The 14,937-nt window shown below is 54.4% G+C and overlaps 1 protein-coding gene across 2 annotated transcripts in view; it reads right to left on the bottom strand.

Moving 5' to 3' along the window:
* Positions 1-14,937, bottom strand: part of CDH22 (cadherin 22) — a 121,094-nt gene that overhangs the window by 96,127 nt on the left and 10,030 nt on the right. Inside the window, exon 2 of one of the 2 annotated variants that reach the window (XM_045980175.1) lies at positions 2,673-2,699. The exons of the other annotated variant lie outside the window; for it this stretch is intronic. The gene's annotated coding sequence lies outside the window, so the exon portion shown is untranslated. The remainder of the gene's footprint in view (positions 1-2,672; positions 2,700-14,937) is intronic. 2 annotated transcript variants of the gene reach the window in all.

Raw genomic sequence — 14,937 nt, forward strand, 5'->3', positions numbered from 1 at the left:
ACCCCACATTTCAGTTTCCAGAATGCATCCTGACACGTGGGCCTCACCACATCCTTCCATGGCAAGGAGCGTGATAATCATGCCCATTTTACAGAGCAGAAAACTGAGGTTCAGAGAGATACCTGGATGTGCTTCTGGTCACACCACTGATATGAACCTGAGGTGCCCCTGGAGTCCAGGTCCTCAGACTCCACGTTCACTGGGAGTGAGATTCTGGGAGCAGATGGAGGTCTAGAATCCGGGGAGAGTGGAGAGGACATGAGCTTCAGAATCGGACAGACTCCGGATCCAATTCCAGCTCTGAACTCACTGTGTGATAGGGGCATGTTACCTAACCTCTCTGGTCCTCCACTCTCTGCTCAGTACACCGCACTAAGGCGAACAGCTAACACCCCCCCCCCCACAGGGAGGATTAAGGGTGGGTGGGGTCCCCGGCACGGTGACTGGCCTTAGTGAAAGCCAGACACATGGCTGCTCCGGAGCAACAAGAAATGACTCGCATTTTCAGAGGAGCAAACTGAGGCCCAAAGAAACAGTGACTTCCCCAAAGTCATTCTGTGAATCAATGACAGAGAACCTAGGTCTCTGAGAGCTTGTGCTGCCAGCTTACCGCTCCCTCCCCAACCCCGAAGCTGAACTTGATCCCTCCTCTCCCAGCCCCGCCCACAGGACAGTCTGCTTTTGCCTGTCCCATTCCCCATTTCTCTGTTTCTCTTTCACACACACACACACACACACACACACACACACACGTCCTGTGAGTGAAAACGGGCACAGCGAACGCTGCCTGACTTTCCTGAGCTTCAGATGAATGAGTCCCAGCAGTTAACAAACGGCTCTCAGAAAGGTGGGAGAATGAAGGTAATTAGTCCCCTTAATGCCGATTTCAGACTAATCTTTCACACTTAAGGAAATTGTTCCAATGATTTTCTTATTTTCAGAGGAGCTCGTTAAGTAAGAATTAGAAAAATAGATATGGTAGGAGATAAGAAAATGGATCTGGTAATGACAAGCTGCCTGAACGCACCAACAGGGGGCCCGCCGGCCTGGGTTGGAGCGACAGACCCAGGTCGCTGGGAATGCGGGGCAGGTGGATGTCCCAGGTCTCCCCCTTGCACCAGGCCCCCACCCCACCCGGGCAGGACGAAGAGCCCTGGGAGCCCCACTTGGGGCCTCTCTGGAATAGAAGCTCAGCGGACCTACTGTGTTTGGACCCAACGCATCTCCATTGGCCTCTGTGCTCCTGGGCCCTGTGCCGGGATGGGGGGGGGGGGGGGACAGAGCACTCATCAGACAACGTCCCTGATCATCTGGAAAGACAGAAGTCTTTGCCAGGATCCGGGACCCACTGCTGGGAATTCCAACCTCAGCACCTTCTAGATCCTCTCGGGAAGTCAGGGAACATGCACTGAGTGCCTGCTGCTGCAAGCTGCGGTGAAGGCACACTTTATCTCCATCGCCCCCCGGAGCCCCAGGGGGTGGATGCCAGGGTCGAGTATCAGCGTCCCATACTATACGGGCAGAGATGGGAGGCTCAGAGGCAGAGCTGAGGGAGCTCAGCCCGGCTTACTGGTAGCTGGCCGCTGTTGGGTTCTCTGCTCAGAGCCTGCGCACTTCTGGTTGTTCAAGGCTCTGAATAGCGCCTTCAGTCATGTGACTTGGCCAAGGCCACAGGGCGGTGAGTTCCAGTCTGCAACTGGAACACAAGGTGTCCCCCACCGAGGCACACACCGTTTCTGCCCCTCTGTGTAATGAGTCCGGAGTGGGGGCGCTCAGAGGGGATGACTTGGAGCCAGGAGAAATGGGGTCCCCTGCGGGAAAAGGGGGACTTCCCCAGGTGGGAAAGTGGGAACAGGGCCTACTGGAAAAGGAAGGCTGGCCTGGTGTCTGCCCTTTCCTGATGGGTACAGGTGATTTTCTCCCTCACTCTCCTCTGCCACTGCATCTGCTGCCTCGTATCTGTTAGGCTGTGGCTGCCCCCTGACCTGCCGCCGGCTTCCCCTGGTCTCTCCAAATCCTCTGGAGCCTCCCTGGACTCTGGCCCGATCGCTCCTGGCCTTCGTCCCCGACAGTCTCAGCTTTCTCCCTCACCTTTGAACCCAGAGGGGACCCAGTGGTCCCCCTTCTAGCCGCAGTGCATTCTGGGAAGCTTAACCTTGCACGTCCAGTGACCGGTGTGTGGACCAGGTCCGTGCCAGCAGCGGAAAGTGCCTGGTGATTGGCTCTGGCAAGGACAAGAACTGCTCTTTCACAGGCCAAGTGGGAAGGCAGGACTTGGCAAAAATGTCAATGTGACATTTCCCCTCCGGTCACGGGCTAGGTCGCGCATTCAAGTCTTAGGTCCCCTCTATACCTCCAACCATAAGGGAAACCTCTGCTGTTCAGAATTTGTGCCCCATTCAGAGAGAGCGCCTAGAGCCGTGGTTGTTAAGCAGGGGTGATTTTGCCCCCCACCCCCCACAGGACATCTGCAATGTCTGGGGACATTTCTGCTTGTCCAACCAGGGTGAAGCGCCTGGCATCTAGCGGGTGGAGGCCAGGGAGGCTGCTGACCACCCTACAGGACACGGACGGCCCCGCAGCCAAGAACCATCCAAGCCTGTCAGCAGTACCAAGGTTGAGAAACTCCTCCCCAGAGTCATTTGATTCAATGGCCCCATTAAGTAGCTTACCTAAGAGCTAGGATCCAGCTCTTCTTCCTTTAAAAAAAAAAAGATATTATTTATTTATTTGACAGAGACAGAGAGAGAGAGCTAAGCAGGGGGAGAGGCAGAGGAGGAAGGAGGCTCCCCACTGAGCAGGGAGCCCGACGCGGGGCTCTATCCCAGGACCCTGATATCATGACCTGAGCCGAAGGCAGACGCTTCACGGACTGAGCCACCCAGGCGCGCCAGGACCCAGCTCTTCTCACTATGCCCCCCATGGGGTTATCAGTAGAAATGCAAGTACGCCCCAAATCAAAGATTCAGGGTTCTGACCCTTTTTGTTTTCAAATCAACAGACTGTACATTGTGTTCCTATTTTGGGCCAGGCATTTGCAAGGGGCGGGGTATTCTGTAGTGGACAAAACGATGAACTCTACCCGTGGGGAACTCACAGGGTGGTGATCTCTGAGCTGGGTCACCTTAGACTTGTCTCTTTCCCTCTCTGTGTCTGTTTTCTCATCGCGAAAGTGGGCACAATGGTATGTCTCTTTGTTGTTCTGAGGCTGTCTGAAATCTCAATGTCAAACACCACCACAGACCCTCGATAAACACTTACGATGACTGAATGCTTCTCCTTTCTGGAGAAAGGTGGTAGAGATGGTTTTGTAGGTGGTAGGCACAGTTTTCTATTAGGAGAAGAGAGAGGGGAGAAACCGAAGCTATTCCTGAGTACAAACTCTATGCCTCTCACGGGTCCTCCTATCACCCCTGCAAGGTGCGTGTTCTTTCCCTCCAAGTGCAGATGGGGAAACTGAGGCTTGGGGAAGCAAAGTGCATGCTCAGGCTGGTCAAATGGAGCCCCTCGGTCTGAACCCAGCTCCCCTGGCTCCTTTGCCTCTCTCCTTTTTGCCATCTGCAGGGCCTCTTTAGGGGGTGCAGGGTAGGGAGTCCAGGTCTGAGCCTGACCAGGCCTGGCCTTCAAGCCTTATTCCCCAGCATCCCCCGGGGGTCTTGGTCTCACCCCATTAGCGCTGCTTTAAAAAGTGCGGACCGACCGGGGCGCGTTATTGCCCACATAAATCAGGCGGCTCCAAGTACCGAACACCTTTAAACAAACAGCTGATGGGAGTGAAGTTCCAGGATCATTATTAATAGCTTTTCATTTCGGTGGCCGCTGTGCTGTGACATGCCTTCCCAGCAGAAGCCCCGCGTAGCCAGCCCCCGATCGGCTGATCCCCCGAGTCCGCCAGTCAGAATGAATGACTGTACCTTTGTGTTAATTGTGGAGCCCAAGCCACATGCGGAATGCTAATAGGGCCAAGTGGGAGGGGGCAGGTGCCAATCTTGCCTGGCTGCTGGGCAAGGAAGGACCCCACCTCTGGCCCTCCTCCACACTAGCCAGGAGCGGGCTCTTTCTAACATAATTATCTGAGCTCCGCCCTCCTCTGCTCCAGAAAGCCCCAGGGGTCCGGGGGGGCCCAGAGCCAACTCTGGCCTCATCCAACTGCCATTTGGGGTTCTCCTCTCCTCCGTCTCCTGCTTCAGCCTCCTTGCTCGCTTTCCCACACCGCCAAGCCTGTGTTCGGCTCCAACTCCTCATTTACTCATTCATTCATTCATTCAACGTTTACTGAGCTCTCTGAAGGATGCTGGGGACAAAGCTATGAACAAGACAGACAAGGTTCCTCATCTTGTGGGGTTGAACATCCAGCAGAAAAGACACATCTGTGGGCTCTGCGGCCAAGCTGCCTGAGTCCACATCCCAGTTTGCCGCTTTCGTGTCTGTGACGTTGCACACAGAACCTCTTCCGGGCCTCGGTTTCCTGCTCCATAGGATGGGAATAATAATAGTAGCCACCTCGGAGGGTTGTAGGAAGGAGTAACTAAAAATATATGAAAAGACGTAATACGCTTACTACCATTTATTGTTGAGCATGAGGTACTCAATAACCGTGAGCTATTATTACCGTTAATTCACGACTTCATTAAATTGCACAGTGATGGCTACAAAAGAAAGGTCCAGGGAGAAAAGGGGGTATCAACCAGGAGGGCCGGCCCCATTCGGGGCCTTGGGAAGGGTCCCCTGTAGAAGTCCAAGTCTCCCGGACGGGAAGGATGAGCAGGTGCTAAGTGAAGTGGCGGTGGAGTGGGCATGGGGAGGGCAGAGCAGTCCGGGGGAGGGGACAGCATGGGTCAAGGTCCTGAGGCTGGCTGAATGCCCAGGTTGTTGAGAGGCAGCAGGAGGTAATGGGTGAGGAGAAGTAACGGGGAACGGGGCCAAGGACACAGGGCCTCTTGGGCTGGGGCACACTTTACATTTTGTCCTGAAGGCGATGGTAAGTGATGGAAAGCTTCTGAGGCAGAAGATTGGCAGGAACCTTATTCTGTTTTCAAACTCTCCTAGGACACTGTGCGTGCAAAGTGGACTGGCACCCCTTGCCCAGCTTGGACCCTCCTGGGGTGGCTGAGAAAGAAAGAGGAAGACAGGAGAAGAGGCTACTGTCCAGGTGAGTTGGGGGCAGTGAGGGTGGAGAGGAGAGGCCCTGCTCCTATGGATGAACAGGAGGCAGAACCCCCAGGACACAGAACCTCCTGCACCTGTCAGGGACACCTCTAGGATGGCCCACTGGTGACATAGGGGACAGAGGGAGAGAGTGGAGTGTCGGGGACCATGAGCTCCGTTTGCACGTCCTGGTGGCTGTAGGCCTCTGAGCCTTTTGCATATGCTGTTCCTTCTCCCTGGAATGTACTTCCCCAGTCTTGTCTAATGGGGGGATTTTTAAATGACTCACTCACAGCCAGGTTCTGACCTCACTCCCAATACATGAAGCCTTCCCTGGCTATCCCAGATTGGACCTCTCCCTTCTGTGGATCAAGTTCTCTTTAGGAACCCACAACTTCATAAAGTGTGGCAAAGACAGCAAAGGGAAGGGACATCACACGGTTCTCCCGGCTCCCCATGCCTCAGTGACCTCAAGGCTCCTTCCTCTTTGCTGCCTTCACCTCATCTCCCTCTATAGGTTGGGGAGTCCCAGGCTTAGTCTTTGAGTCACTCCTCTTCCCCGTCAACATCCACTCCCAAGGTGATCGCGTGCAATCCCATGGCTTGAAAGGCCTCCAAGAGCGTGGGTCCAGCTGCGGTCCGGGCCGGCATCCCCGCCTCCTCCCTCCTGTTGCCTGCAGGTCTCCAACGCACTCCAAACTCATCACACCCGAAACTCAACTACTGACTTCTACCCCCAACACACACACACATAATAATAAAATAAAAAACAAATTTTACACTCGCTCCTTGTCCAGCTTCCCCTTTTCAGTATTCGGCAACTCCATTCCAGGAGTCTCTGCCAAAAACCTTGGAGTCTTTCCTGACTTCGCCTCACACCCCAGCATCCAATCCATCAGCAAATCCCGCCTGCTCTACCTTAAAATAGATCCAGAATCTGGCCCTTCTCACCAGCTTCATTTTTAACAGCCTGGTCCAAGCCACCACCATCTATCTCTCACCCCAGTGACTGCAACCCCAGTGACGGCCTCCTCACCCATCTCCCTGCTTCTCCCTCTGCCCCCTACAGACTGTTCCAGGTCATGATGTCGTAACATAAATCAGATCATAACACTCCTCCTCTTAAATTCCTTCCACTTCTTGTCTTCGAGTAAAATGACTCATAAGACCCAACCTGACTTGGCCTCTTGTTACTTTGCTGATCTCCTACTATCCCCACCCCCCAACTCCAGTCACACTGGCCTTCTGGCTCTTCTCTGACTATAACAGGCATGTTCCCACCTCAGGACCTTTGCACCTGCTGGTCCTTTTGCCTAGAACACCCAAGCACCTGATATCTGCCTGGATCCCTCTCCTCCTTCCTTTAAAGTTTGGCTCACTTGGCTGAGCCCCGTGAGGCCTTCCCTGATAACCTGATCTAGAACATCTCCTCCATCTCCTGTCCTCCCGTCTTCTCAACCTGCTTCCCACCTAGAACTTTGCCCTGTGGTATTTTATACTTCACTTCATTCTGATCTGCCTCCTCGCCCTTTCATGGGAGCTCTCAGTGTAAAGGCTTTGCCTTTGTGCTCAGTGCTATATCACCAACACTTAGAACAGTGCTTGGCAAGGACATGGGTGCTCAGTGGTTATTTCTCGAATGATGCAGGAACCACTGCCTTTAACTGTCTACTTGTTCGTCTACTCCTCTGTCTCCCCCACCGGACGGTAGGCAGCAGTGGGGTCCAATTTGCCACTGCTTTTCTGGTGTCCAAGACTAGAACATAGAGTGGGTATCCATTAAATGTTTGAATAAACAAATGGATAAATAATAGAATTTCCAGGTGGGTTGCCTGGGGTGCTCTGAGAGGCCTTAAGAGACAGAAAGAATTGCCTCCTGGAGCCTCTTATTCCTGCAGCTCTTCCTCCCTCTCCCCCATGACCTAGGGCTACTTTGGAGGGAAGATGCTGGTACCTTGAGTCAGAGACTCTCTGGAGGTCAGAGGGACGGGGACTGGATTTTAGGAGTTGGTGTTAGAAGGATCTAAAAATGCAGGCTTCTTACTGGGGCTAACCTTTGGATCAAGAATTCTGGGGGTGCCTGGGTGGCTCAGTGGGTTAAGCCTCTGCCTTCAGCTCAGGTCATGATCTCAGGGTCCTGGGATCGAGCCCTGCATCAGGCTCTCTGCTCAGCAGGAAGCCTGCTTTCCCCTCTCTCTCTGCCTACTTGTGATCTCTCTCTCTCTGTCAAATAAATAAATAAAATCTTAAAAAAAAAAGAATTCGGTTTGAGGTTAAGGAATCTGAAGTTTTGAAACAGGTCAAGGGTTTAGGATTAGGATTTGAGCTAAGGTTTGAGGTTGAGAATAAGTCGAAATTTTGGATTTGAAGTTCAGCTTCAGGGTTTCTGGTTAAGCCTGAGAGTCTGGGAGTTGGGCCTGATGCTTGTGACCAGCTGGCTTGGGGATTGGATCAAGGACTGGAGCTTTGGTAGGAAAATGGGATAAAGCGATGGGCGGCATCAGGGGCCTGAATTGAGGACATTTGTTAGGTTTTAGAAGTTTCTCTGCCAGGACACTTTAAAACAGACGCTCATATTTTATAGCAAAGTTCTAGAACAATGGTTCTCCACGAGGGGTGATTTGGCCACCCAAGGGACACTTGGCAATCCTTGTGCTCATTTTTGGTTGTTGCAACTGGAGGAGGAAGGGAGCTCTTGGTATCTAGAGAGCGGAGACAAGGGATGCTGTTAAGTAACTTAGGAAACACAGAGACGCTGCCTCCCCCGCCCCCCAACAAAGAATGATCAGGTCCCAGGGACGCCTGGGTAGCTCAGTGGGTTAAAGCCTCTGCCTTCGGCTCAGGTCATGATCCCAGGGTCCTGGGATGGAGCCCCACATCGGGCTCTCTGCTCCGCGGGGAGCCTGCTTCCTCCTCTTTCTCTGCCTGCCTCTCTGCCTAGTTGTGATTTCTCTCTGTCAAATAAATAAAATATTAAAAAAAAAAAAAAAGAATGATTGGGTCCCACCTGTCAAAAGTGCTGAAGCTGAGAAGCCTGTTTCGAGTTCTGTCTGTTCTCTGGCGGGCTGGCCAGGCGCCCATCCAGGGGGGCCAGGGCTCCGGTGTGAGTGCTCAGGGCCAACGGCTGGTGTGATGGCATCTGAGTTAGGGAGGGAGGTGCAGGTGTCCACATCCACCCCGTGCAGCTGCTCTTAGCTCTCCCTGGCTCTGGGGGCGGAGACGGCATCCTGGAATCACCCACAGGCAGGGTGGGAGCTGCGGGGAGGGAGGCCGGAAACCAGGCGGGGTGGCCGACCACCTCAGCAGAGTCTGCAGGAGACTCATGCTGGGATCAGGGACAGGCGGACAGCCATGGGGAGATGGCACCCGGAGAGGACAGTGCGGTCCTCGGTCCTCGTTCTAGACAGAACCCCCATAACAGCAACAACAGAAGGAGAAGGAGGAGTGGGTGATGGTACAGAGCACTTACTCTGTACCACTCCCAGTGCCCACCAAGCCTGTGGGATCACTACTGCTGTCCTCCCCATTGTACAGATGAGAAACTGAGGCACAGAGAACGTACGTTGCCTCGGATCTCATGGGTCTGAGGAGCAGGGCTGCCCTCCCCGTGTTGGTGCTTAGAGACTCAGGGCTTGTGTTTGCAGTGGAGGGGCTCGGGGTGGGGGTCCCCCGACTTGCTGTGTGGCTGTCTTCCTGGGCCATCTGCATCGGTGACCTCCTGGGATAGGTGCGGTTATTACCGCCCCTGTTCCAGGGATGAAGCCCTGGCGAGGTTAAGCACCTCTCAGCCCAGCCAGGTCTGCCAGACTTGAAGGCCACTTCTGCTCCCCTGCCTTACAGCTCAGGGTGCACCCCCCACCCCCAGCCCTTGGTGCCCGTGATAGTGGCCTCGTCTCATCTTCACAAACAAGCCCCAGACCCCAGGGCTTCTCCACCTTGGCCCTGGGGCTGGAACATTCTGCAGTGGGGGCTGTCCTGCGCGCTATAGGATGTCAGTGGCACCCTTGTCCCTCAGCTGTGACAGCCAAAATTGTCCAAACACTGCCTAGTGTCCCCCAGGGTCCCCACGCCCACCCCCACTTATTAAGGACAACCGTCCCGGGGAGTAGCAAGGAGGCTGCTGCCATGACACAGATGGGGGTGGAAACGAAGCCCTGGAGAGGGGTGACGTCCCAGCCAAGGTCACTCAGAGAATCGGGGGCAGGACTGCAAGCAGGACTCAGGCCCACGGCGCCAAGAAAAAGGTCTCGCAGCCAAGCTCTCCTGCTGGACTCTCGCTCCTCCTGCGCCTGTGTGGGTGCCAACAGTGGGCCCGGAGCCGGCCCAGGCTGCCTGTCCTGCCACCCGCGCAAGTCCCACGGGGGCAGCCTGTCCTTGCCTGCGCCCGCTGCTGTCCCGCTGAGTGGAGGGCGTACTCGCCCCGCCCCCAGCGTTGGTTCTGTGAAAATCACTCAGGCTCTGATTCAGAGAGCCCAGCTTTCAAACTCCGGCTCTGCCACATCCTTACTACGGGACCTCCCGGACCCTCTGCTTCCCGAGCTAAAAGATGGGAAGTTTGGACCAGAGTCTTCCAAAGCCTCAGCTAGCTCTGATGTTTTGGGTTTCGGACAAAGTGATGTATCATGAGTTTTGGTTCTGGCTGTGCCCCAACTCGAGGTGTCACTTTGGGCAAGTCACTGCCCCTCTTTAGAACGCAGTTTCCTCCAAGGCAGCCAACATTGGAGCCAACAGAACTTCTCTCAACTGTGAATACCTCCCTGTCTTTCTTACACTATCCCCGCTGAAATACTATTCACCCCACTGGCCACTGGGAGAACTCCTCTTCATCCTTCAAGACTGAGGGGTGTCTGGGTGCTCAGTCAGTTTAGGGTCTGCCCTTGGCTCAGGTCACGGTCTTGAGGTCCGAGGATGGAGCCCCGTGTCGGGCTCCCTGCTCAGCAGGGAGTCTGTTTCTTCCTCTCCCTCTGCACCTCCCTCCCACTCGTGCTCTCTCTTGCTCTCAAATAAATAAAATCTTGCAAAAAAAAAAAAAAAAAAAAAAAAGACTGAGCCCAATTCATTAGCTCCAGGAGGTCTTTCTTATTCCTACAAGAAGAGGCAATTTCTTCTTCTTCCATGCTCCCTTAGTACCTACCACCTGCTAACCCTAGGAGCATCAGCGGGTGTTGGGTATGCGCATGTGTGTCTGTGTATTTGTGTCTTTCCTTGTAGAATAAAAGAGTCCTTGAAGATAGAGACTGGGTGTCCCTAATCCTTATATCCTCATGGCCCACACAGTGCCTGGCACAGAGTAGGTGCTCAATAAATGTTGAATAAATAAGAATGAATGAATGGCAGGAGGAGATGGTTGCCAAGACCCTGAGCGGTTCCAGCACTCTAGAATCCAGGGAAGGAAGCCAACTTCTCGCTGTCACCCAGTCTCACGTTCAGAAGACGGCCCCACCCCCACTCCCAGCAAGTGCCTGCCGCCCCAGCCACCCCCACAGTCTGCAGACCCAGCGAGTGCCTTGGACAGAGACCAGACGCTATTTAAAAAATGCTTTTATCCTCCGTGGAGCAGCCACTACAGGGAGCTGTCTGTGCAGACCTGTATCCCGCGTGCGCACAGAGACAAGGGACGGTAGAAAAAGCTTTGCTTCTCCCATTTTTCAGTCCATCCCAGGCTGAGGACTAGGCAGGGACCTGCATTCTTCCCATGTTATGCTCTTACACAGCCTCAGACCCAAGCTCCTGGTGGTGGATGGTGGGCTGGCGGCCAGGACTTCAGAATTCCCTCCCTCACTTATCTCCTTCAGGCATCTGTCCTCCTCTTCCTCTAAGCCACGCTGTCCCCCAGTTGTCCTCAACTCTCTCTTCCGGGAAGTTCTCCCACCAAAGAAAGCAGGTCTCTGCTCCCAGTTGGGGGCCAGCGGTGACAGAAGGAGAGAAGCTCCTGTGCTCTTTGAGATCTATCCCTCCAACAGCTATTTTCTGAAAAGTTGCAAGAATGCTTGTCTGAAGCTTAACTTCTCGGGGCTCAGTTTGTTCACCTGTAAAATAGGGTAAGGACTCCCACAAGATCAAGTCCTTTGAAGGGGAGGGCTCTGTGGTTTTCCGCTCAGTCCCTCAAACCAACACATCAACTCTAACTTCCACTGAAAAACAGAACTCTGTGTCCCAATTCGGCTGCATCCTTTCTGGGTGACTCTGGGCAAAGTCCTGACAGTCTTTGTGTCTCTGGGTACAATAGGAGCGAGTTTCCAGTTTCAAAGTTCCAGTTCAGCTTTGGGGGCCAGAGTGTCTAGGATTCTATCAGGAAGCCTCCTCCTACCCAAGGAAGGGGCTGGAGCCTCAGAGAGGAGCAGGGTGGGGAGGAGGGTATAGGAGAGGAGGACATGTCCTAGTCCTAGCCCGGTTGTGAGAGACGAGTTAACAGCTCAATTGTTATTTCAATTACACGGATTATTTGAAAACAATATTATGAGTTTCATCACTGACAACCCCAGGAAGTGGCTGCCATGGCAACCTGGGAAAAGAATGGCCCTGACCAGCCAATCAGAAGTTCCTGCCGTGCCCCCCCCCACCCCGTTTGTACAAACTCTCTCTCCTCCAAGGCAGCCCTTTGCCTCCTCTGCTGGTGGAGGAGCTTTGAAGGAGGATGCAAAGAGAGGGGCAGGAAGGGGGCGCCTGGGTGGCTCAGCCGGTTAAAGCCTCTGCCTTCAGCTCAGGTCATGATCCCAGGGTCCTGCATTGGGCTCTCTGCTCAGCGGGGAGCCTGCTTCCTCCTCTCTGCCTGCCTCTCTGCCTACTTGTGATCTCTGTCTGTCAAATAAATAAATAAAATAAAATCTTAAAAAAAAAAGAGAGAGAGAGAGAAGGGCAGGAAGGAGGACCACTCGGCAGAAAGGGAAAGGTCCAGTGAGGAAACTGAGGCCAAGGAGAAGAGGAACACCAGGAGTTGGCTGTTTCTCCCTAATTTCTCAAGGGCAAGGACTGTGTGTGGTCCACAGTGCCCACCCAGGGGCCCAGCACAGACACTCTGGAACTAGGCTGGCTCCAGGCAGGGCTGGGGACACCCCTCCATTCCTGGCTCAGTTAGACAGCAAGAGGGATTTCTCTGAGAGCCCCCGACAAAGTGTCTTTGTCCCCCTTCATCAAGGAGAGATAGCAATGGGCTTCACCTTTTACTGATGGGAAGAGTGGTGGGTCCGGAGCCACCCCTGGGCTGAAGAAAGGGCAGGTGAAGCCCGGGAGGCTCAGCGGTAACAGCCAATGGCCCAGGACCCCTGTCCCTGCTGCCGTCTGCAGAGCCAGCTCCAGGTGCAGCCTTCCTCTGCCCATCCTTCTGCAAATGAGGCACTCAAGTGGTCTCCAGAAAAAGCCTTGTTCCTTCAAGAACATCCCGTGCTCTCCTTGCTCGGAAAGCACCCGATTGGACCAGCAGCTGGCTGAGCCCTAGCTCTGCAAAAACTCAAGTCTGCAAGCCCGTTTCCTATCTTGCTCGAGCTCCCCTGCTGCCCACCCCTATGTCCTTGCCTCCCCATCGTTTTTTACTGAACAAATCCTTTTATAGGCCTTACTAGAACCCAGCACTGTTCTAAGCACTGTACAAACATTCGTGCATTTACTCTTCACCATGACCCTGGGAAGCAGGTACTGTGATGATCATCCCCATTTTTCAGATGGGGAAACTGAGAAGGTTAAGTCACCTGTGCAAGGGCATGCAGCTAGAGAGGAGCAGCGAAGGGACCCAGACCCAGATAGTCTGGCTCGGGAATCGAGGCTCGAATTCTCAAGTCTGGCTGGGGAATTCTGGCTCTCGGCTACTGTCCGAATTCCTCCTGACAGAAAATTCAACATTCAATTGTGATTGCTTTGTCATATATCGGGGACCCCGCAAGCGCTTGTCCCGAAGCTCATGCACCCTCTTTTTGCAACTTCTCAGTAGGGGAATGGAGGGCAGTCGAGGACAGAGCGGGCAGTGGGGGACATTGAAAAGGGGACATTCATAGCTGAGCCCTGGCACTTGCAGCCCAAAGGTCCGAGTGGGCTGTCAGGCGGTCAAGGGCACCTTCATCAGTTTGGTACCTACCGCGAGCAGTGCACCCATTACCTCATTCATTCCCAGTCACAATCCAGCAAGGGAGGCTCCCTTTCCCATTTTACAGATGAGGAAACTGAGGCTCAGAACATCAAAGACACTTGCTCAAAGCCACCCAGCTAATATGTATCAGATGAGGACTGGGGCCCAGATCTGTCTGCCTCTGTCTGCCTCTAGTACCAGACATGGGTCCTGTCCAAGAGGGACTCTCAGGGAGACAGGACAGCCGACAAGGGCTCACGAAGGGCTGGAAGGGGGTATTCAGACCGAATGGGCAGAGCCCAGCCCAGGTATCAAAGGTCCGCAGGTGGGATTGGACCGGGGAGCCAAGGCTTCGCTGGAGCAGGTGTGTGTCGGGGCTCGGCGGTGACCATGTCAGACGATGGGATGGAGCCTCTAGTGCCAAGCAGATGGTTTGGAGCGGATGGGTAAGGCCACAGGGAGCCATTGCTGGCTTAGGAGCCTCTTTGCCTCCCTCCCGAGGCGGCCTCCCTCTCGCACAGTGGAGCGATTTCCCAGAACATTTTCTCTAATTTGTGATTGTTTTCCTAACCCAGAAGCAGCGAGAGCCTCCAGATTCTCCCAGCCCACAAGCTGAGCTGCTGGTCTCCACCGCCCCCAGTCCAGCCCACTTGGGGACCTAAGAGCCTCTCCCTCCCCAAAGCCCCCCAGGACACAGAGCAGGCTGTGGGGAGGGTCTGAGCCGCAGGGGTGCCTTCAGAGCAGGAGCCCCTCCCTGCCCTCTGACAGGGCCTGAAGGAGAGAAGGTCTGGGGCGGGGGGACAGGGGATGGGACAGCGGGCAGGGGCGGGGGCACACCAGGGCTCTGCAAAGGGGGAGGAAAATCCCCTTAAGCAAAGGGGGGAAGATGAGTGTTCAGAAAAGTGACATAATTCTGTTAGGAACAAGGGCTGGCAGCTAAGTCAAGGAGCGAGGTGCTCAGAGGGGGACATGGGTCTCCAGGAGGGAAAGAACCGGGGGCTCCAGGAGGGGCTGCCGGCTCCATAAGGGGCTAGGGCTCTTATGAAAGGGAGCGTAAGCTCTGCCGGCGACTCAACAGAGTCTCCACAAGGAGATGGGGCTCAGAGAAAAGGTGGGGACTCCGGGGGAAGAAATCTGGCTAGGGGCTCAGTTGAGGGGGATGCCTGGGATTTCTGAGGAGAGTGGGGGGTTCCTCCTTGGAAGGGTTGTTTTGAGAATTAAGTACAACTGTCCCCTCCCAGCCCATCAGATAGCTGCCCTGTTTGGTCCTGGCTCATCCCCGCCCCAGTTTGTCTCCTTGGCTCACACAGGCTCCTTCCTCTAAAGACCCCTGACTTTGGTCCTCGGCTTCCCACACCCACCTGGCTCAGCCCCAAGTTCTTCTCCACTAGTCCATGAATGCCCCAGTGGGTATCTGTTCCCTCAGACTCGCCCACGCGGGTTCCGTGTCCTGGGCTGCAGCCCAGGGGCATTAGAGGGAGTACTTCGGACACCAGCAAGGATCAGTCAGGCAGTTCTCCCTCCAAGCTAACCTCATTCCCTCCAGCTGCAAGTACAGCCCATGTCCTCTGTTCTGTCCTAGGAATAGAATACAGCTGATCAGCAGGCCCCCTTTTATCAGGGCACCTGTTATAGCTTCAGGCATGTTAAGTCTCTTCTCAGATTTCTCTCCTTTAGGTAAATGAATCCAGGTCCCTCCACTGGGCTTTTCTGATTACTGTATTTAT

Source organism: Meles meles, chromosome 16, assembly GCF_922984935.1.
Source record: "Meles meles chromosome 16, mMelMel3.1 paternal haplotype, whole genome shotgun sequence".
Lineage (NCBI taxonomy): Eukaryota > Metazoa > Chordata > Mammalia > Carnivora > Mustelidae > Meles > Meles meles.